The 22,507-nt window shown below is 42.0% G+C and overlaps 1 long non-coding RNA gene across 1 annotated transcript; it reads left to right on the top strand.

Annotated features, from left to right (window-relative positions):
- The first annotated feature begins 1,055 nt into the window (after positions 1-1,055).
- On the top strand, positions 1,056-22,370 carry LOC137642274 (uncharacterized). Its single transcript, XR_011044724.1, has 3 exons — positions 1,056-1,233; positions 1,497-1,638; positions 21,353-22,370. It is a non-coding gene; the product is annotated as an uncharacterized lncRNA (long non-coding RNA).
- Positions 22,371-22,507: the final 137 nt, after the last annotated feature.

Genomic DNA, 22,507 nt, shown 5'->3' with positions numbered 1-22,507 from the left:
GAAGTGATTCCCACATTCACCTGTTGAAGGTAAAGATGGACATACACTAAATGCATCACTTTAAATTAACATTTCATCTTAGATATCATATCCCATCGGTGATATACAGTAGGTTCTTCCGTGACAGTCTGTCTACCAACAGAAACCAAGCCTATCACCTGAAACATTAAGGTCAATAGGTGGTCAATTGAAGTGCGCATTCCTGCACCTCATGTCTTAAGTGGCCAGGCATCCTGGGATTTTATACTAGCTAGTTTGGTCATAGGAACTTCTTCCCTTCCAAGGGTAAGTCTACTATTAATGGACAAAGGTTTATACTTGTGTAGGAAAAAATAAATTTTCTTTTTAGAAAACTTGGGTTTTCCTAACTATACAAACTTGAATCTTAAAGTTAAACTTTGCCACCTGCCACTAACTACTGACATTTCGTTATAGATTTTACAGAGAGTGTTTCCATCAATGCTGGAATTATACTCATTAAAAGAACACTGTTTGTACAGTTAGGAAGAATACAAATTTAAAAAATTAGTTATTTTAACTCCATTTAGTAAGTGCACCTTATGGGGTACACTAGTCATTGGTTTCTTTCAGGCCACAGCTGAACCCACATTTTAGGCTTTTAAATTATATCGGTTTCCTGTCTTTTCTCACTGTCCAACTCTTTAAAATTTATTTCATAGTACCTGTACAACTGTAGGTTTTCTCACTATTGCAACTGCAATAACTGGCCTCCCTAACTGAAATGCGAGGACATTGCTGTACTTATTACTGACAGGAATAATTCATAGAATGTCATTGATAACTTGAGTGAATGACTGATAATGGAAGTATATTATGAGGATGTGAAATTTTGCACAGTATTGCAGTATTTCATGCTAAAAGTGATTCCCTTTGTCTCCCATTTCATTTGAATGTTTAATTCATATGTTAATTGTGAACTTTTTGATGCACATTAGTTTTGAATTTTATAAAATTTTTGTTGACTAAATAATGACCAGAATTTTTGAAATTTTCTGAGTGTGAGACATTAATGATATAATAATTTAAAGACAGATTTTAGATGGATAAGAACAACAGAATGGGTCCCTAGAGACAGTCAAAGCAGGTGAAGGAAGAGAAAGTGATGGATTGATGAACTAGAAAACTTGCAAGTATCGACTGGCATAGAAAGACCAGAAACAGACACAAGTGGAAGGAGGATTTTTTCTTACAGTGGACTAGCATCATGCACTGGTGAGTGAATGGTAGTGAGAGTAGTTTGGCTTTTGGAAATGAAATAGGAGCTGGGTAACAGCTTATTACACAACTGATTAATTAGAAACAGTACTGTATATTGTTAATTATTTTCATTGTCCTCTCGACATACTTTGTACTGAAACCTTTGAAATCTTATCATGGAAGTTTTATGTAATAGAAGACTTTAATAATCTCTGAATAGTTGAACTGTACTGTATAGATTTTTCCTTATGTAATTAATACAGATTTTTTTATTTCAGACAAGGCTTTGGTCTCGGGGCTTCGGCATTTAAATTGTTCATTTTGATACAGCCCAAGTATTGTGTAATTGGAGTCTTAATTATCATCTCGATAGATCAAAAGAAATTGTGACAATCAGTACCTCAGACTCAAAAAGTTGCGGTAAGTTCTGCTGAAATATTTATACTACTAGTTTACAAATGGGATTAAAAGTACTGTAAATGTACTGTTTTTGGGTAACCGATAGTAAAGGTGTGGTTTTGACTGCTCACATGTACACAGTCCTCATACACAATGATAGATTGATATTAACCCTGGATAGGTACGGTGGGTCGTCCGCGACCCCGAGCGTCAAAAAAAAAACAGGTTTTTCTCACGTGACTGACCCCCGTGACTGAATTTGTGGGTGATCGACCTGCAGTAGGTGTCTCGCCTACACGCTCTAGTAGTGTCCAGATGTGCATTGCTGTAGCTGTACTCCTTCCCCGATTTCTGAGACGTGTCGGGTCGAGCGCGACCGAGTTTACCCTTCTAAGGTAATTTGCATAATTATCAAAGTTATTACGTATTATGAAATTGTCGTAGAATGGTGCAACTTGTATAGGTTATCAGTTGTGGAAAGTCTTGGTGGATTGTTTGGCTACCATGTGCATGATTTTTTTTTTAGTTAAAATGTCGTTCATCACCACTAGGACCATTTTACCGCGAGTGCCCCTTTTTCATTTTTTATCATTTTTTTGCCAAGTCATTTTTCCGTAAGATATTGCCGAATAGTGTCGTAAAACTTTTGCTTTTTTAGTGTTGGAAAGTGTGTCTAGATGATCTGGCTACCCATACGTGACTTTGTTTTTGTTAGATACGACGTAGTTATTGGTATATTGTGTATTTAACTGCGGTTGCCAATTTCTGTTTTTTTCCAATATTTGTAAAAATTTACTACGTAGTAAGGAATTGCCGTATATTATTGATTTTTTTTCATGTTTATGTGTTAGAAAGTGTGCCTTGATGGTTGGGCTAACACGTGCATGTCTTTTTTTTTTATCTGAGATGCCGTATATTAGAATGTTGGGCATTTTACCGCGAGTGCCCCTTTTTCATTTTTTTTCATTTTTTTGCCAAGTCATTTTTCCGTAAGATATTGCCAAATAGTGTCGTAAAACTTTTGCTTTTTTAGTGTTGGAAAGTATGTCTAGATGATCTGGCTACCCATGCGTGACTTTGTTTTTGTCAGATACGACGTAGTTATTGGTATATTGGGTATTTAACTGCGGTTGCCAATTTCTGTTTTTTTTTTCAATATTTGTAAAAATTTACTACGTAGTAAGGAATTGCCGTATATTATTGATTTTTTTTTCATGTTTGTGTTAGAAAGTGTGCCTTGATGGTTGGGCTAACACGTGCATGTCTTTTTTTTTTATCTGAGATGCCGTATATTAGAATGTTGGGCATTTTTCCGCGAGTGCCCCTTTTTATTTGTTTTGCATTTTTTTGCTTAGTCATGTTACCGTAAGGAATTGGCAAGTAGTGTCGCAAAACTTATATTTTTATAGTGTTGGAAAGTGTTTCTAGATGATCTGGCTACCCATGCCTATCTTTTTTTTAGCCAGATATGGCGTATATATAGGTATGTGTTCGATTTTCCTGTGATTGCCATTTTTTCGTTTTTTCCCATTTCTTTCAAAATTACTACGTACTAAGGAACTATCACAGAGTAATGATTCATTTAGATGTCTATTTGTCGGAAAATGTGCCTTGATGGTTTGCCTAGTACGTGGCTGAAATTTTTTTTTTCTGAAATGCCGTATATTAGAATGTTGGCCATTTTTCCGCGAGTGCCCCTTTTTATTTGTTTTGCATTCTTTTGCTTAGTCATGTTACTGTAAGGAATTGGCAAGTAGTGTCGCAAAACTTGTATTTTTATAGTGTTGGAAAGTGTTTCTAGATGATCTGGCTACCCATGCCTATCTTTATTTTTAGCCAGATATGGCGTATATATAGGTATGTGTTCGATTTTCCTGCGATTGCCACTTTTTCGTTTTTTCCCATTTCTTTCAAAATTACTACTGTACGTAGTAAGGAACTATAACAGAGTAATGATTCCTCTAGATGTTTATTTGTCGGAAAATTTTGTTTACTTCTTTTTTGATTGAATATCATCAAATTTTTTTAGCTAAAATATATTGTTTTACATTTTTTTTTTTCGATTTTATTTCCCTTCAAAAAAATTTTTTTGGGTCAGAATTTTAATTTTATAGTCGTAAAATAATCGACAATTATCCAGCAACCCACCATACAATTTTTATGCATATCCAAGAATAATTAGATTAGTAAATAACACCTTGAAATTGACATACCCTTCCTACATTTCAAGTGGCAGATTAGGGAGTCTGAGTCAGTGTGGTTGGCGGCCATTTTGTGGACATATCCGAAGCGTAAGTTGCCCTATCTATATATATTCTTGTTCCCTATAGAATTTGTGATATTTTGGTATATTTTTACCTGCATAAATATCATATTATATATTAAATATATGTATTTTTTTACGAAATTTCTAAGTACTCAAAAAATTACCTTTAGATATGGCCCCTGATATAAATGTAATTTACAAAATAATGAAGATTTTTTTACATATTTCTATTCTAGGATAACATATGTTTATTCCCTAAAAAAATTAGCCACTTCCTATTTCATTTGGGTACCCAAAAAAATTCATGAAATTTGGACAAATTTTTTTGGCCAAAAAAAGTTACCCTTTTTTTCTCATTTCAGATCTTCACCTCCATGGGTCTGACTTCATCCAAAATACATCAAGATGTGTCCTAAACATTCAAGAATCAATTCCTAAAAGGATTTGTGTATATATGTATAAACATTTTTTTTATGAATTTTTATGTAAGGTCTTTTTTTTTCTACTTAATTTTTTAAAATATTTATAATAAATAGTTTTTCAATATTAATCTTACCCGATGATCATGTAGCTGTCAACTCCGTTGCCCGACAGAAATCTACGGTCGGGATACGCCAGCGATCGCTATCCAGGTGGGGGTGTACACAACAGCGCCATCTGTGAGCAGGTACTCAAGTACTTCTTGTCAACAAGAACTCAATTTTTCCTCTGTCGTGCCGCCGGCAAGACCTACTTGGATACGCTGTTGATTCTGGAGTTATTGTTCACGATTTGGTGATGTATTTGCTCTAGAGTTTAGCCTTCGCTATTCAGGAAGCTTTATCATTAGCTTAGCAAGCTTTTGGAATTAATTTGGATTAATTGTTAACGAACTTTGCTAGATTTTGGAATCCCCCCTTGACTACTTCTAAATTCAAGATGTCTGACCAGTCTCAAGTACCTAAGTACAGGCAGTGTAGCGTTAGGACTTGTGCTAGGCGTCTTCCGAAGGCCTCTATAGATCCTCACACCGTATGTTCCAATTGTAGGGGTAAATCCTGTCAATTGGAAGATCGATGTGGGGAATGTGCTGGGCTTTCGGAATTCGATTTTAACGAATTCCTTAGATATGCACGTAGGTTAGAGAAGGAGAGAAATAGGAGGAGTTCTTCTCGCTCTGTGGATTTTTCCTCTCCCCATGCCCCTCAACCTTTTCCTTCCCCTGTGGTGGTGACTCCCGAACCTGCTACGAGTGCTCAGCCTGCAATGGCGGATATGTTGCGTGCCATTCAGGCTCTCGGTGACAAAGTGGAGTCATTGGCTAATGACCGTAATCAGCTCTTGGCAGATGTCAGAGAGCTGAAAGCGAAGAGTGCAGTGGGAAGTGTTAGTGCTAGTGATGTGCAAAGTGTCAGTGTCAGTGTTGCGCATGAGGGTACATCTGTGCGTGCCAGTCGTCCTCCCAGTCCGGGACCTCTTGCAAGCTCCCAAGCCCAGGGGAGAAGCAATGTCGAAGGACCAAAGGGTTCGGCAGGCCTTGATCGGCGCACGGATGTATCCTCAGTGGTTGCGGACGTATCTGTTAAGGATCGTTCCATCCACATACAGACGAATGAGCCCTTACATTCCTCGTCTGTGGAAGAAGTTTCCAGGAGGAAACGGTGGACCAAGGTCTCACGACCGCTCAAACGTAAGGTCCCTTCCGAGCGAGTCCAACGGCCCAGGTGTAGCCACTGGGTCAGTTCGGACTCGCCGCAGTCATCTGATGACTGCACACCTCCCAAGAGAGGTAGAGTGGTCCCTCAACAGGCTACTGCTCCGTCTGTTGTTGCTCCAACCACAGTAGACCCTAAGTGGTCCATGCTGCAGACTATGCAGTCTCAGCTTGCGGCATTCATGCAGGAGTATCATGCTGAAAAGGTTAACACTGCTCCTGTTAACCTACAACCCGCCGAGGTTGTGCGCTCAGCAGATACTGCGGCTGCCTGCTCCCACACTCCACCTGTGAGAGCTCCACCACCGATGCGCAGTCCTCCCTGCCAGACGCATGTTCTTGCTGCACCATCTGCTAACATGCGTGAGCTACCGCATCAGGAGTTGCCGGGTTCCAGCACTATGCGGCATTCTCCTCAGCCCATGCAGCATGCTCTGCATACCTTACAGCATGCTCCGCATACCATGCAGCATGAGCCGCATACCTTACAGCATGCTCTGCATACCATACCGCATGCTCCTCAACCCACCGCAGCCCCTCCCACACACCAGCCCTCTGCTTTTGTTGTTGCCAGCTCGCAGACCGACCAGCAGCGGCATGATGTTGGATCCGCAGGTACGCATGCACCCGTACTGCCGGATTCAGCCGTTCAGCTTTCTGCTCTACCTTTGCCTCTTACAACTCAGCTTTCGGATGATGGTGTATCGGATGACGAAGCTGCTCATCTGGATGAACCTCACTCTGATTTTGAAGGGCCCAAGTCTACGCCTCCCTCCTTAGACTTTCGTAAAGTCCTTGCCTTGTTCAGGGACTTGTATCCTGAGCAGTTTGTGTCTGCAACCCCTCGTTCTCCTCCCTCCGAGTTTGCTCTGGGCATGCAGTCTGCTGCGCCTGCCTTCACCAAGCTTGTTCTCGCCAGATCATCTAAGAGAGCTTTGAGGGTTATGGGAGAGTGGTTGCATTCCAAGAAGCAACTGGGAAAGACTTCTTTCGTCTTTCCGCCTACCAAGCTTGCTTCTAAGTCGAGCGTCTGGTATGCCACGGGAGAGGAACCCGGCTTGGGAGTTCCTGCCTCTGCCCAGGGCGACTTCTCAAGTCTGGTTGACTCTCCCCGCAGGTTGGCTATGAGACGTTCGAAGATCTGCTGGTCCTTTTCCGATTTAGATCATCTGTTGAAGGGAGTCTTTCGTGCCTTCGAGATATTCAACTTCCTCGATTGGTGTTTGGGAGCCTTAAGCAGGAAGACTTCCCCTTCAGATAAGGACTCGGCCATGCTGATCATGTCTAGCATGGACAAAGCAATTCGGGATGGGTCTGGTGAACTTGCGGCTTCGTATGTGTCAGGAGTCCTTAAGAAGAGAGAACATCTTTGCTCCTTCTTATCGGCTGGTATCACTCCTTGCCAGAAGTCAGAGTTGTTGTTTGCTCCTCTCTCCAAGTGTCTGTTTCCGGAGGAGCTGATTAAGGGGATGGCTGCCTCGCTTATCCAGAAGGATACTCATGATCTTATGGCACCTTCTGCACGTAAGGCTAAAACCTTACCTTCCGTGCCTAGACCCTTCCGCCCTGCAGCAGTTGACACACCTGCATCTAGGTTCATCCCGCCCTTTCGTGGCAGAGCCTCCAGCAGAGGAGGTACCCGTGCAGACAGTCACCGTGGCAAGTCTAAGAAGGGTTCCAAGTCCGCAAAAGGCAAGTTCTGACTGCCTTCCTCTCCAGACAGCAGTAGGAGCCAGACTCAAGACCTTCTGGCAAGCTTGGGAGAGCAGAGGTGCAGACGCTCAGTCTGTGAAGTGGCTAAGGGAGGGATACAGAATTCCGTTCTGCCGCAGTCCCCCTCTAGCTACGTCTCCCATCAACCTCTCTCCCAACTACAAGGAGAAGGACAAGAGGCTAGCGTTGCAACAAGAGGTGTCGCTCTTGCTACAAAAGGAAGCGGTGGTCATAGTCCGGGATCATCAATCCCCGGGCTTTTACAACCGTCTCTTCCTGGTAGCCAAGAAGACAGGAGGTTGGAGACCGGTGCTGGACGTCAGTGCTCTCAATGCTTTTGTCACCAAGCAGACGTTCACGATGGAGACGACGAAGTCGGTCCTAGCAGCGGTCAGGCAGGAGGACTGGATGGTCTCGTTAGACCTGAAAGACGCGTACTTTCACGTCCCCATCCATCCAGACTCCCAACCTTTCCTAAGGTTCGTCTTTGGAAAGGTTGTGTACCAGTTCCAAGCCCTGTGCTTTGGCCTAAGCACGGCACCTCTTGTGTTTACCAGACTGATGAGGAATATTGCGAAATTCCTTCACTTGGCAGACATCAGAGCCTCCCTCTATTTAGACGACTGGCTTTTAAGAGCTCCAACAAGTCGTCGCTGTCTGGAGAATCTCAGATGGACTATGGATCTGACCAAGGAACTGGGCCTCCTGGTCAATATAGAGAAGTCCCAGCTCGTCCCATCCCAGACCATTGTCTACCTGGGTATGGAGATTCAGAGTCGAGCTTTTCGGGCTTTTCCGTCGGCCCCAAGGATCATTCAAGCCCTAGAATGCATCCAGAGCATGCTGAGAAGGAACCGATGCTCAGTCAGGCAGTGGATAAGTCTAACAGGGACACTTTCATCGCTGGCCCTGTTCATCGAGTTAGGGAGACTCCACCTCCGCCCCCTTCAGTATCATCTAGCTGCTCACTGGAAAAAGGACATGACGCTAGAGACGGTCTCAGTTCCTGTTTCCGAAGAGATGAGGTCTACTCTAACGTGGTGGAAGAACAGCATTCTTCTCAAGGAAGGTCTACCATTGGCTGTTCAGACCCCCGACCACCGTCTCTTCTCGGACGCATCGGACACGGGCTGGGGTGCGACACTGGACGGACAGGAATGCTCGGGCACATGGAATCAGGAGCAAAGGACACTTCACATCAATTGCAAGGAGTTGTTGGCGGTTCATCTGGCCTTGATAAACTTCAAGTCCCTCCAGCTAAACAAGGTGGTGGAGGTGAACTGCGACAACACCACAGCCTTGGCTTACATCTCCAAGCAGGGAGGGACTCATTCGAGGAAGTTGTTCGAGATCGCAAGGGACCTCCTCATTTGGTCAAAAGATCGAAAGCTTACGCTGGTAACGAGGTTCATTCAGGGCGATATGAATGTCATGGCAGATCGCCTCAGCCGGAAGGGTCAGGTCATCCCCACAGAGTGGACCCTTCACAAGAATGTTTGCAGCAGACTATGGGCCCTGTGGGGTCAGCCAACCATAGATCTATTCGCTACCTCGATGACCAAGAGGCTCCCGATGTATTGTTCTCCGATTCCAGACCCAGCAGCAGTTCACGTGGATGCCTTTCTGCTGGATTGGTCCCATCTCGACCTGTATGCGTTCCCGCCGTTCAAGATTGTCAACAGGGTACTTCAGAAGTTCGCCTCTCACAAAGGGACACGGCTGACGTTGGTTGCTCCCCTCTGGCCCGCGAGAGAATGGTTCACCGAGGTACTGCAATGGCTAGTCGACGTTCCCAGGACTCTTCCTCTAAGAGTGGACCTTCTGCGTCAACCTCACGTAAAGAAGGTACACCCAAACCTCCACGCTCTTCGTCTGACTGCCTTCAGACTATCGAAAGACTCTCAAGAGCTAGAGGCTTTTCGAAGGAGGCAGCCAGAGCAATTGCCAGAGCAAGGAGGACATCCACTCTCAGAGTCTATCAGTCTAAATGGGAAGTCTTCAGAAGCTGGTGCAAGGCCAATGCAGTTTCCTCAACCAGTACCACTGTAACCCAGATTGCTGACTTCCTGTTACATCTAAGGAACGTAAGATCCCTATCAGCTCCTACGATCAAGGGTTACAGAAGTATGTTGGCAGCGGTATTCCGCCACAGAGGCTTGGATCTTTCCACCAACAAAGATCTACAGGACCTCCTTAGGTCTTTTGAGACCTCAAAGGAACGTCGGTTGTCCACTCCAGGCTGGAATCTAGACGTGGTTTTAAGGTTCCTAACGTCATCAAGATTTGAACCGCTCCAATCAGCCTCTTTTAAGGACCTCACATTAAAAACTCTTTTCCTCGTGTGCTTAGCAACTGCTAAAAGAGTAAGTGAGATCCACGCCTTCAGCAGGAACATAGGTTTCACATCTGAAACGGCTACATGTTCCTTGCAGCTCGGTTTTTTGGCTAAAAACGAGCTTCCTTCCCGTCCTTGGCCTAAGTCGTTCGAGATCCCAAGCCTGTCCAACTTGGTGGGGAACGAACTAGAGAGAGTACTTTGCCCAGTTAGAGCTCTTAGGTACTATTTAAGAAGGTCAAAGCCATTACGAGGACAATCAGAAGCTTTATGGTGTGCTATCAAGAAGCCTTCTCTACCGATGTCTAAGAACGCAGTTTCTTACTACATCAGGCTTCTGATTAGAGAAGCACATTCTCATCTGAAGGAAGAAGACCTTGCTTTGCTGAAGGTAAGGACACATGAAGTGAGAGCTGTTGCTACTTCAGTGGCCTTCAAACAGAACCGTTCTCTGCAGAGTGTTATGGATGCAACCTATTGGAGAAGCAAGTCAGTGTTCGCATCATTCTATCTCAAAGATGTCCAGTCTCTTTACGAGAACTGCTACACCCTGGGACCATTCGTAGCAGCGAGTGCAGTAGTAGGTGAGGGCTCTGCCACTACATTCCCATAATCCCATAACCTTTTTAACCTTTCTCTTGAATACTTTTTATTGTTGTTCTTTTGGTTGTACGGTCGGCTAAGAAGCCTTCCGCATCCTGGTTGATTTGGCGGGTGGTCAAATTCTTTCTTGAGAAGCGCCTAGGTTAGAGGTTGTGATGAGGTCCTTTAGTATGGGTTGCAGCCCTTTATACTTCAGCACCTAGGAGTCGTTCAGCATCCTAAGAGGACCGCTAGGCTCAGTAAGGAAGACGTACTTAAAAAAGGCAGAGTAATAGTTCAAGTCGACTTCCTTACCAGGTACTTATTTATTTTATGTTTGTTATTTTGAATAACTGATAAAATGAAATACGGGATACTTAGCTTCTTTGTTAACATGTATGCTGGTCTCCACCCACCACCCTGGGTGTGAATCAGCTACATGATCATCGGGTAAGATTAATATTGAAAAATGTTATTTTCATTAGTAAAATAAATTTTTGAATATACTTACCCGATGATCATGAATTAAAGAACCCGCCCTTCCTCCCCATAGAGAACCAGTGGACCGAGGAGAAAATTGAGTTCTTGTTGACAAGAAGTACTTGAGTACCTGCTCACAGATGGTGCTGTTGTGTACACCCCCACCTGGATAGCGATCGCTGGCGTATCCCGACCGTAGATTTCTGTCGGGCAACGGAGTTGACAGCTACATGATCATCGGGTAAGTATATTCAAAAATTTATTTTACTAATGAAAATAACATTTTTCTGCAGATGAGTAGTATTTCTCTTTACAGTTGTTTTAAGCATTCATTGAAGTTTTTTTGGCAAAAGAAAAAAGGAGGTTACTGCAAAAACTGATTTTCCAAGAATTTTTTTTGGCGTCGGGGTCGCGCGCGTCCGAGTATACCCTTAAAGGGGTGTCCGAGGAGCGTACCTATCCAGGGTTAAACTTGTTTCATCAAGTTTTTTTTCTAAGCTGTTTGGTTAGAGTCCATATGATTGAGAACTGGTTAAAAGTTAATATAGCATCCCTTCATAACTGTAAAGGTAAATAGAAAATTGTAGCATGGTGTTTTGTTTTGTAAACATTTAATGAACTTATTTGAGTGTAAGATAGCAATCCTTTTTATAATAAAGCCATGTGTGCAGAATGACGTAAATATCATCTTCATGTTAATTAAGTATTTCTGTTGATTAGGTGGTCCCCATTTATTTGGTTTTAACAGCATCTAATTTTGAGTAGTAACTTTCATGTTTTTTATATCTTCATTAATGTCTTTATTTTTTGGCCCAACTCATCAAATTTTATATAGAGGTCCCTTTTAAGTTAAAATTTTTGGATAATTTACAAAATCAATTCTTTTTAACATGTAATTTGTTCCAGAGGTTACTAAGCAATATTTCACTCTATTATTTAACTACTTCACTATAATTGTTTGGTGGCTACTTTCTTCTTGGTAAAGGGAGAAGAGACACTTGAGCTATGGTAAGTAGCTCTTCTAGGTGGACACTCCAAAATCAAATCATTGTTCTCTAATATTGTGCAGTACCAAGCCCCTGTACCATGGTCTTGCAATGTCTTTGGGTAGAGTTCCTTTGCTTGAGGGTACACTAGGCCACTATTCTTTTATTTTTCTTCCTCCTTTTTTAAATGTGTTGAGCAGTCTTGATAGAAGGGCCATGGATGCTTAGTGGTTTATCAAGAGGTTGTGTTTTCCTTATTGATTTCTTTATCTTCCTCACAGGTAGTAATTTTCAAAGCCATCCTTACTGTCCTCCCTTCAGTTGAAGTGGCTATTTTTGAAGGGTACTTAGCCTTGCATGGTGTCGGCTCTGCATGTTGATAAATTTCATAATTTTTTAAAAATCTAGTCTATGGGTTGTATCAATCACTTTTTATATATTTTGTACTTGTTTTGTATCAGTATTGTTTAACTAATTGTTTAGTATGAAGAATTTTGTTTTATTGCTTTTTAATTCTCATCCTGTCAGATGACATTAAGCAAAATCCAAGGCCAGTATGTCCTATACTTTCGCCATTTTGTCTACTGTATTGCAGTCTTCGTGGACTGCATGCAAATATTCAAGTTGCATCCAGACAGTACAGTATATTCTTTTAAGCTCAGGAACTTTGGTTTCTCAAATGAGGCACTCGTCTGAGCTACTCAATACAGGTTTAAGAAAGCAGTAATTTTGAAACTGGATGCTGCCATTCCTAGACCAAGGGAAATGGCTGTGTATATCAGGACTGAGTACTCTGCTTCTCATAAATCCTGCTCTAAATGTGAATGTCATGAGATTCGGGTAATAAAAGTCTGTCTTCTATTTTTTTAGCTACCGGAATTCAGACATGGATTATTCTATCTTCAATTGTCTTCTTGCCATTATGGCTAAGATACAAGGTGATGATAGAAAGGCCTCATTTAGTTTTGTTGATGATTTCAATGCTTTCTATGAGTGGTTAAATGCTGTTTCATCTACTGATTGCCATGGCTTATTGAATTTTACCTCTAAATCAGGCTGTGAGCAAATCATATGTAAAGCTACTCACAGGTCTGGTACCTGCTTAGACCTAGTATATATTGACTCCCCAGGCATTATAACAAGTAAGGTTGGTTCTCCAATTTGGACATCTAATTGTGCCCTAATTTCATTAGTAGTGAAGACAGGAAAGCCTCTCCCTGAATTTCATTTTAAGTAATTTTTTCAACTAGAATTGGTCACAATTGTTTGATAATGTAAGTCTGTTGTTGTTTTGAATGAAATTCTAGGAAGTGTTGAGTCTTGTTGTTTTGAAGGAAAATCAAGTCGCCATAATTGATAGGGGTATCCCTTCTCGTGTGCTAAGTACCAAGGGAAAGACAAACCCTGGTTCAATGATGATTGTAGATGTGCTTACAGTATTTTGAGAAACAGGAGGCCTATCTTCTTTGGAAGAGCAATAGATCAGATTTGATTTGGAGTAATATATACTCGGCTAAGAGCTTTTACTCATTTTAGGCTTCAACTGAAAAGGTATACAATTTAACCATAAAAGAAACCCTTTCTGATACAATCCAGGAACATAAGTAGTGGGCTACCCTTAAATCTGCACTCTGGTGTAGATGTAACAGTTCCTTTACTTAAACCAGATGGTTCTGTCACTGTCCAAAGGAAAACGCAACCAATTTGGCTGATGTTTAACAATAAACAGTTATGAGAAACTTGATCTTCCTCATTCCTGTTTTCCCGAGGCTAAATTAACTAGTTTAGCTTTTCAATCTGGTGAAATTAAAGCTCTCTTGATGGACCTTGATGCATTATGAAAGTGTAGACCAAAATGGTACTTTTCTTTTGTATTTATTTTTATAAAGACGCAGATATCTTACCTTCTAAGTTATATTACTATCTGCAAGGTAGCAAGAAAAGGTTCTTTCAGGACTTGTTGGGGCATGAAGTTGAGCTCTAACAAAACTCAAAGTATGATTGTAAGTAGGTTAAGGGCAGTGGCTCCTCAACATCTACACGTCTGTATTGATAAGGTCTCTTTAACTGTATGACTTGAAATTTTAGATGATATTTTATAGCAAATTTCCTTTTGAGAAGCACTTTTGATATCTTCTTCAATTGCACAAAATATTGGGATGTTGTGAAAGGCTTAAGATTTTTTATGATCAATCTTATTTTAAAGTGGTGTTTTTAAATATTTAACTTAGCCAGTGAATATATAGCTGCAACTCTGTTGCTCAACAGACAAACTGTACAGAAAAAACTCGCCAGCGATCGCTATACAGGTTGCGGGTGTGCCCAACAGCGCCATCTGTCGGCCAGATACCAAGCTCTATGTAAACAAAGACTCAATTTTCTCTCTGTCGACGTGTCGACAAGACGTACTTTACTCGCTGTTGAAACCTGGAGTTTTTCCCATCATCTTTGGTGAAGTACTATATTCTGGTTTGAGCTTTCGCAGTGCAGGTGTTTTATCTTCATCTTAAATCTTGAACTCATTTTGGATAGATTTAATTATGGTGACAAAGAGAGTATGGACTTTCTTTCACTTTTAAATGGCCGACCCTTCCCTTAGACGGAAGTGTGTTTAGGCTTTTAGTAATTATCTTATCACGTTATAAATTAATTATAGATTTTCCTCTATATATTTTATATCTCTCCGCCTTTATTAGGCCTCTTCGATTAACTTTCCATTTATTATAAACATATAAAAATAAATTTTAATGTTTTGTTTATATGCGACCTTTCCTGAGAGTAGGCGGTCCTAACTTGGAAACCGAAGTTAAACAACGTTGAGCCCTTTGCAATTGTAAATAGCTTTTAAATAGCTAATGATTTAAAACCTTTTAAATGAATATTTTTAATAAATATTTTATGAAAGAATTTCTTTGAATAGTCTTCGTACTGTTTTCAAAGATGAACTAACGTTTAGTTTATTTATACTACGCAGTTTGCGCTCTATCGTTACGATAGAGAGAGAGAGTATCACGGTTTCACTTTGCAGAAAGAGTAAATCGATTCTGACGTTTTGTTCATTATTCTTTCAAAGCTTAAATGTTTTAAATTCTTTTTTAAAGGAACTTTTTAATTGAAAAACCTTTCAGTTTTTTTTTTCCTTTGGTCAAATAACATGTTTTTTTGACGAAATGTAATTGGGCTCTTCTCTTAGGTGCGAAATCAAGAGAGTAAGAGAGAGAGAGATAGAGACGGAGGGAGAGAGAGGAGAGAAAACGTTCCGTTCAAGCGGGTAACGTTGTTCTCGAGTTACTCTCATCCCTAGTCTCTGTACGGGGAGAAAGGATAAAACGTTTTTAGTTTTTTTTTTTTTTTTTTATTCTCGTCCCCAGGCTATGTGCGGTGAGAGATTGAAAACTTAGTTTATATGAACTAGTGTTTAGTCTCTTCCCCAGCCACTGAATTTTTTATCTTAAAATATGTTTTCTGTTTTTTGCTGGTATTAATGAGCTTGCATTATACGACTGATTTCGCAATTACTACCTTTTGATGAAGGGTAGTATTGCGTGCTTCAGGTAGAAATCAGTAAAAGTTTCGATTTCAGTGAAATAAGTGCAAAACAGAAAATCGAAGTGATAAAGTGATATTGCGCAAAGTGTTACAGTGTTGCGTCCGAGGGTTCGTCTGTTCGTGCCTGTCGTTCACCTAGTCCGGGACCTCTTGCAAGCTCCCAAACAGGGGAGAAGTAATGTCGAACGACTTATGGGTTCGAGAGGCCTTGATCAACGAACAGACGTTTCCCTCTATGGTATCGGGTGTATCTTACCAAGATCTCCCCTACCATAAGACGAGAGAGACGTTTTTTCTCCTCGTCATCCGAAGGCTTTTCGCATAAGAAACCTGTCACAAGGTTTCGAAGCCCTTAAGCGAAAGTCAGTCCTTTCAGGACGGGTCCAGCGTCCTGGTTACAGCCATTAGGACAGCTCTGACCCTATGCAGTCATCGGATAACTGCTCGCCGCCTAACAAAAGCGTAACACAGACTCCGAGAGTCTTTTTTGTTGGCAAAGTGTTGCGGTCACAGACGTTACCCTCGTCTCTTACCACAACCATTTCCGTTGATCCTTAATTTGTTGTACGGCAAGACATGCAGAATATGCTTGCCTCCCTTATGGAAGACTATTCTGCCGATTAGTCCGTTGAGTCTAGCCGTTTATCTCATCGATATCCTGGCTTTCAGCCAACCTAACGTTCCTTTGTGCTTCCTGTTGACGTTGGCGTAGCTAAGTCACGTCAGTCAGGTTGTTTAGAACCACACTCGATGCGGTCTCGTGTGGATTTTCAGCCGCATTTGGACGTTAGGCCACTTACTGATGCTCCTGTTGACGTTCAAGACGTTCGCTAACAATCGGAGTTGACTTGTTTTGACGCTGTGCGTCAACCTCCGCATTCTAGAGTTGTTTTGACTGCTCAGTCTAGGCAGTCAAAGCAGTCTCGAGTGGACGCTGTGCGTCCTCACGCACCTGTTGTGGTTGACAGTTCAGTTGTTGACAGTTCACAGACTGTCAAGCAGTTACATGACGTTACGTCCTGGTCCGCTACTAATGCACCAGTGAGTGTGGACTCTGCTTGTAAAGCATTGCCACCACGGTAGGTCTCTCCCTTGCTTGAGACTCAGCTTTTATCGGACAAGGTTCCTGTAGATGAGGAAGTTGCTGTTCCCCCTCCTACTGATATTCCCTTGAGGACTCTGTCAGATGGAGAGGAGCCTAAAGCTGCTTAGCCCTCTATGGACTTTAATTAAATCATGATGATTTTTTTAAGGATCTTTGTCCGGATCTTTTTGTAACTGCTGCTCCTCGTTCGCCTAAACGTCAGAGCTTACACTAGGCCTAGCTACTTCGAAGCCGTTGTTTATAAGCTAGTGCTCTCTTGCTCTCCTAGAGAGCTTTACGTTTGCTAGGCGACTGGTTTATCACCAGGAGGAGTTTGGGGGATACAGCCTTTGCTTTCCCTTCTTTTAAACTGGCTTATAGAGCGAGAGTCTGATATGACACGAGAGAAGTTCTCGGCTTGGGAGTTCATGCCTCTGCCCAGATAGACTTCTCATATCTCGTAGACTTCTCATATCTCGTAGACTCTCCCTGGCGCCTGGCCAGGAGACGCTCCAAGTTTTTTACAGGTCAACTTCACAGCTGTTTTCGAGCCTTTGAAGTTTTGCTGTACAATTATGTCATGCATAAACAAGGCTTTCAGGGATGGAAAGCGGTACCGCCTCAGTCGCTAACCCCGTCTGTTGCCGCACCTGCTCCCGTAGACCCTAAATGGGCTTTGCTGCAAGACATGCAGTCCAAGCTTGCGTCCTTGATAGAGGACTTTAATGCGGAGAAGGTTGCTGCCGAACCTTCTGGCCAACAACCTTCCAACCGGTCGGTTGTGCGTCCTGTTGACGCTGAGGTAACCTTCTCGCGTCTGCCAGTTGAGGTGGTTCCTCCACCGATGCGACCTAGTGTGGGTTGCCAGCCGCACGTTGACGTTAAGCGACGCTCGGAGGTGGTTGTTGACGTTCAGGACGTTCAACAACCAGCAGAGGTGACTTGTTTTGACGCAGTGCGTCAACCTCAGCAACCCGGTATGGTGTTGACTGCACAACCCAGACGGTCTAGACAGTCTCGGGTGGACGCTGTGCTTCCTCGCGCACCCATGGTTGTTGACAGTTCACAGACTGTGCATCAGTTCCATGATGTTGCGTCCGGCTCCGTCACGCATGCACCAGTGCGACCGGACTCAGCGAGCCAGACGTTGCCCACTCCGTTGCCGTTTCCTCATCAGTTTTCGGATGAGGAACTATCTGATGAGGACGTTGCTGAACAACAAGACGATCAGCCCCCAGAATAGATCAAGCCCTGCTATCCATCCAGAAGATGCTGAAGAAGGAACGCTGCTCAGTCAGGCTGTGGATGAGTCTGGTAGGGACGCTGTCATCCGTGGAACAATTTGTGTCACTAGGAAGACTACACCTCCGTCCTCTTCAATACCATCTAGCTTTTCACTGGAAAAAGGACAAGACGCTAGAAGCGGTCTCGATCCCGATTTCCGAAAAGATAAAGTCTTGTCTGACTTGGTGGAAGGACAATATCAACCTAAGAGAGGGTCTTCCCCTGGCTGTTCAGACTCCCAACCACGTTCTCTTCTCGGACGCATCGGACGTGGGCTGGGGCGCGACACTAGACGGTCGGGAATGCTCAGGACTGTGGAACTCGAGTCAGAGGAGCATGCATATCAACTGCAAGGAGCTGTTGGCAGTACATCTGGCTTTGAAAAGCTTCAAGTCTCTCCTTCGAGGCAAAGTGGTGGAAGTAAACTCAGACAACACCACGGCCTTGGCGTACATCTCCAAACAAGGAGGTACCCACTCACTGACGTTGTACGAGATCGCAAGGGACCTGCTCATCTGGTCAAAAGGTCAAGACATCTCCCTAGTAACGAGGTTCATCCTAGGCAACTTGAATGTCATAGCAGATTGTCTCAGTCGGAAAGGGCAAGTAATTCCAACAGAATGGACCCTCCACAAGGATGTGTGCAAGAGACTTTGGGCCACTTGGGGCCAACCAACCATAGATCTCTTTGCAACCTCGCTGACCAAGAGGCTTCCAATCTATTGCTCCCCAGTCCCGGACCCAGCAGCAATACATATAGATGCCTTCCTCCTAGATTGGTCACATCTGGATCTCTACGCATTCCCACCGTTCAAGATTGTCAACAAGGTACTGCAGAAGTTCGCCTCTCACGAAGGGACAAGGTTGACGTTAGTTGCTCCCCTCTGGCCCGCGAGAGAATGGTTCACCGAGGTACTTCGATGGCTAGTAGACGTTCCCAGAAGTCTTCCTCTAAGGGTGGACCTTCTACGTCAGCCTCACGTAAAGAAGGTACACCAAAGCCTCCTCGCTCTTCGTCTGACTGCCTTCAGACTATCGAAAGACTCTCGAGAGCTAGAGGCTTTTCGAAGGAGGCAGCCAGTGCGATTGCTAGAGCAAGGAGAGCATCCACCATTAGAGTCTACCAATCGAAGTGGGAAGTCTTCCGAGACTGGTGCAAATCAGTTTCTGTATCCTCGACCAGTACCTCTGTAGCTCAAATAGCTGATTTTCTCTTATACCTGAGAAAAGGACGATCCCTTTCAGCTCCCACTATCAAGGGTTACAGAAGCATGTTGGCATCGGTCTTCCGGCATAGAGGCTTAGATCTTTCCAACAATAAAGATCTTCAAGACCTCCTTAAGTCTTTTGAGACCACCAAGAAGCGTCGTTTGGCTACCCCTGGTTGGAATTTAGACGTGGTACTAAGATTCCTCATGTCAGACAGGTTTGAGCCGCTACAATCAGCCTCCCTGAAAGATCTCACTCTAAAGACTCTTTTCCTGGTATGCATAGCCTCAGCTAAAAGAGTCAGTGAGATTCATGCCTTCAGCAAGAACATCGGATTTTCGTCAGAAAAAGCCACCTGTTCGCTACAACTTGGTTTTCTAGCCAAAAATGTGCTGCCTTCTCGGCCTTGGCCTAAATCTTTCGATATTCCCAGCTTATCGGAGATTGTAGGCAATGAATTAGAAAGAGTCTTATGCCCTGTGAGAGCTCTTAAGTTCTATTTAAAGCGTACCAAACCTTTACGAGGCCAATCTGAAGCTTTATGGTGTTCAGTTAAGAAACCATCTTTGCCTATGTCAAAGAATGCTTTATCATACTTTATCAGACTGTTAATACGAGAAGCTCATTCACATCTGAGTGAGGAAGACCGAGCTTTGCTTAAGGTGAAGACGCACGAAGTTAGAGCTGTTGCAACTTCCGTGGCCTTTAAGCAAAATAGATCTCTGCGAAGTATAATGGACGCAACCTATTGGAGAAGCAAGTCAGTGTTCGCGTCTTTTTATCTAAAGGATGTCCAGTCTCTTTACGAGGACTGCTACACACTGGGACCATTCGTAGCAGCGAGTGCAGTAGTGGGTGAGGGCTCAACCACTACAATTCCCTAATTCCATATCCTTTTAATCTTTCTCTTGAAATGTTTTTTAATGTTGTTTTTATGGGTTGTCCGGTTGATTTGGCGGGTGGTCAAAGTCATTTCTTGAGAGCGCCTAGATTAGGGGTTTGATGAGGTCCTGTTGTATGGGTTGCAACCCTTGAGACTTCAGCTCCTAGGGGTCGATCAGCATCCTAAGAGGATCGCGAGGCTCCGTAAGGAAGACGTACTTATAAGGCAGAGTAATCGTTCAAGTCGACTTCCTTACCAGGTACCTATTTATTTTGTTTTTGTTATTTTGATAACTTCTAAAATGAAATAAAAACTCTTAGCTCATAAAATGTAAACAGATATTACTGGTCTCTACCCACCATCCTGGGTGTGAATCAGCTATATATTCACCGGCTAAGTTAAATATTTAAAAATGATATTTTAATTATAAAATAAATTTTTGAATATACTTACCCGGTGAATATATAAATTAAATGACCCTCCCTTCCTCCCCAATAGAGACGCAGTGGGACGAGGAGGAAATTGAGTCTTTGTTTACATAGAGCTTGGTATCTGGCCGACAGATGGCGCTGTTGGGCACACCCGCAACCTGTATAGCGATCGCTGGCGAGTTTTTTCTGTACAGTTTGTCTGTCGAGCAACAGAGTTGCAGCTATATATTCACCGGGTAAGTATATTCAAAAATTTATTTCATAATTAAAATATCATTTTTACTTTTTTTCTTTCATTCTGCCTCCTTTCGAGCATTGTTCACCTGTCGGGTGGTCAGCTGCTGGATCTCATCTTAATTTGTTGAACAAGATTTTGCTGTCTATTAAATTTTTATTCCTGATCCAGATATACATCTCTGGCATTGTCGTTCAATTAGTTCTTTATACATGTTGCATAAGATCTTTCATATCTGACCATTTTTTACATTCAGATCTTCCCAGACAGTGCCATCCTGCTTGTAATACTAGGTATGTAGTTAATTCTAATATTCTTGCCTTCCCCATCATAAGGCTCAATACTACACAGTATTCTAGAAGTTATGACCACCTTGTAGAATGATCTTCCTAATCAGGTAGTTGAATCAGTGGAACTTCAAAGTTAAAACACGCAGCAAATGTTTTTATGTTAAAAAGGCTGACATAAGTTTTCATATTTTGATTATGAAAGATCTATTTTAATGTTGTTACTGTTCTTTAACAGTTATTCTAATTGTTCATTACTTGTAGTTTATTTCCTATCTTCAATGTGGTGTTTTCAAGGTATTGGAGCCCTTGGGCTTATAACATCCTGCCTTTCCAACTAGGGTTGTAGCTTGGCTAGTTAAATGGCATGGCATTACTGAAGATGCCAAGGATGTCAAACTTGAAGGTGCACTGACACATTTGTTCCAATAGTCTACCGGGTAGGAAGGGTCCTAGCTTAGCACCTGCATTCGCTTTATACCCATGACATTAGAAGGTTAAGTCGGTAATTTGACTCCTTTATGGGAGTGATTGCATTGACAAGCCTTGGTAAGTGAACTGGCCAATTTTTGGTGTTAGGAACTTTCTCCTTCCTAAGGCCAAGTTTCCTATTAAAGGATAATGGTTTGTATTCATGTAATAACAAATGTCAAATTTTTTAAGGATTTTTATTTTTGTAATTTTCCTACCCGTGCTAAATTCTAACGTCTACCTTAAGTCCTAGGTTTGTCAAGAGTGGGAGCTTTACTGAATGCCAGGAGGGCGGAGCTTACATTCTACCTGCAATCAGCTACGACCACCTTGTTAAACTTTTCGCCTGTTTCAGCCTGCTGAAATTGTACTATTAAAGGAAGACTCGATGTTTTTATAGCCAGGAGAGATACAAATTCATGTATTTATAGCTAGGAAATATACAAACTAATTTCATAACTTAAATGGTTTATATGCAAAATAATCTTGTTATGCTTGGAAATTTAGAAGTAAGACTACTGTTATGAATTTCCAGTGTTGATGGTTTGCTTTGATTCTCATAATCATTCTCTACTCTAAAATTAATTTTTTGAAGAGGAAAATCATTATACATCCCAATGGAAGAAATCTAAAGGATGTCAAGGGAACATATAGTGTTAGAATAATGATTAAAATCAAAATTAGGCTTTGGTACATATTAGACATTAATTCAGTCCTAGGCAGTAGACTTTACTGTTTGTGAAATTATAGGCCTCAATAATTCAGGCTTAGACCATAGATTTATTCTTCTGTGAAATTTTACCTCTTTAACTCAAGCCTATATTATAGACCTGAAATTATAGACCCGATTAACTCGAGTTTAACTAGTGAGCTTTACTCTTTGTGAAATTATAAACCTCAATAACTCAGCCTAGGTCATAGAATTAATCTTATTTTGTGAAATTATGGACCTCATTAACTCAGGATTAATTCATGGGCTTGAATCTTATGAAATTATAGATCTCATTAACTCAGGCCTAGGTCACAATATAGGTCACAGTCTTAATGTGAAATTATAGACCTCACTAATTCAAGCTTACCTAGTGGGCTTTACTCTTATTGTGAAATTATAGACCTCATTAACTCATCTTAGGTCATAGATTTAATCTTTTGTGAAATTGTAGATGTCATTAACTTGGGCTTAGGTCATGGGCTTGAATTTGGGAAATTATAGATATCATTAACTCTGGCTTAGGTCATGGGCTTGAATCCAGTGATATTTTGGATCTCATTAACTCGGGCTTAGGTCATGGGTTTAAATCATGTGAAATTATAGATCTCATTAACTCGAACTTAGGTCATAGACTTGAATCTTATGGGGAAATCATACACCTCATTAATTTGAATCTTAGTGAAGTGATAG

This window comes from Palaemon carinicauda, chromosome 6 (assembly GCF_036898095.1).
Source record: "Palaemon carinicauda isolate YSFRI2023 chromosome 6, ASM3689809v2, whole genome shotgun sequence".
Lineage (NCBI taxonomy): Eukaryota > Metazoa > Arthropoda > Malacostraca > Decapoda > Palaemonidae > Palaemon > Palaemon carinicauda.
This window is presented reverse-complemented; position numbering and strand designations above follow the sequence as displayed.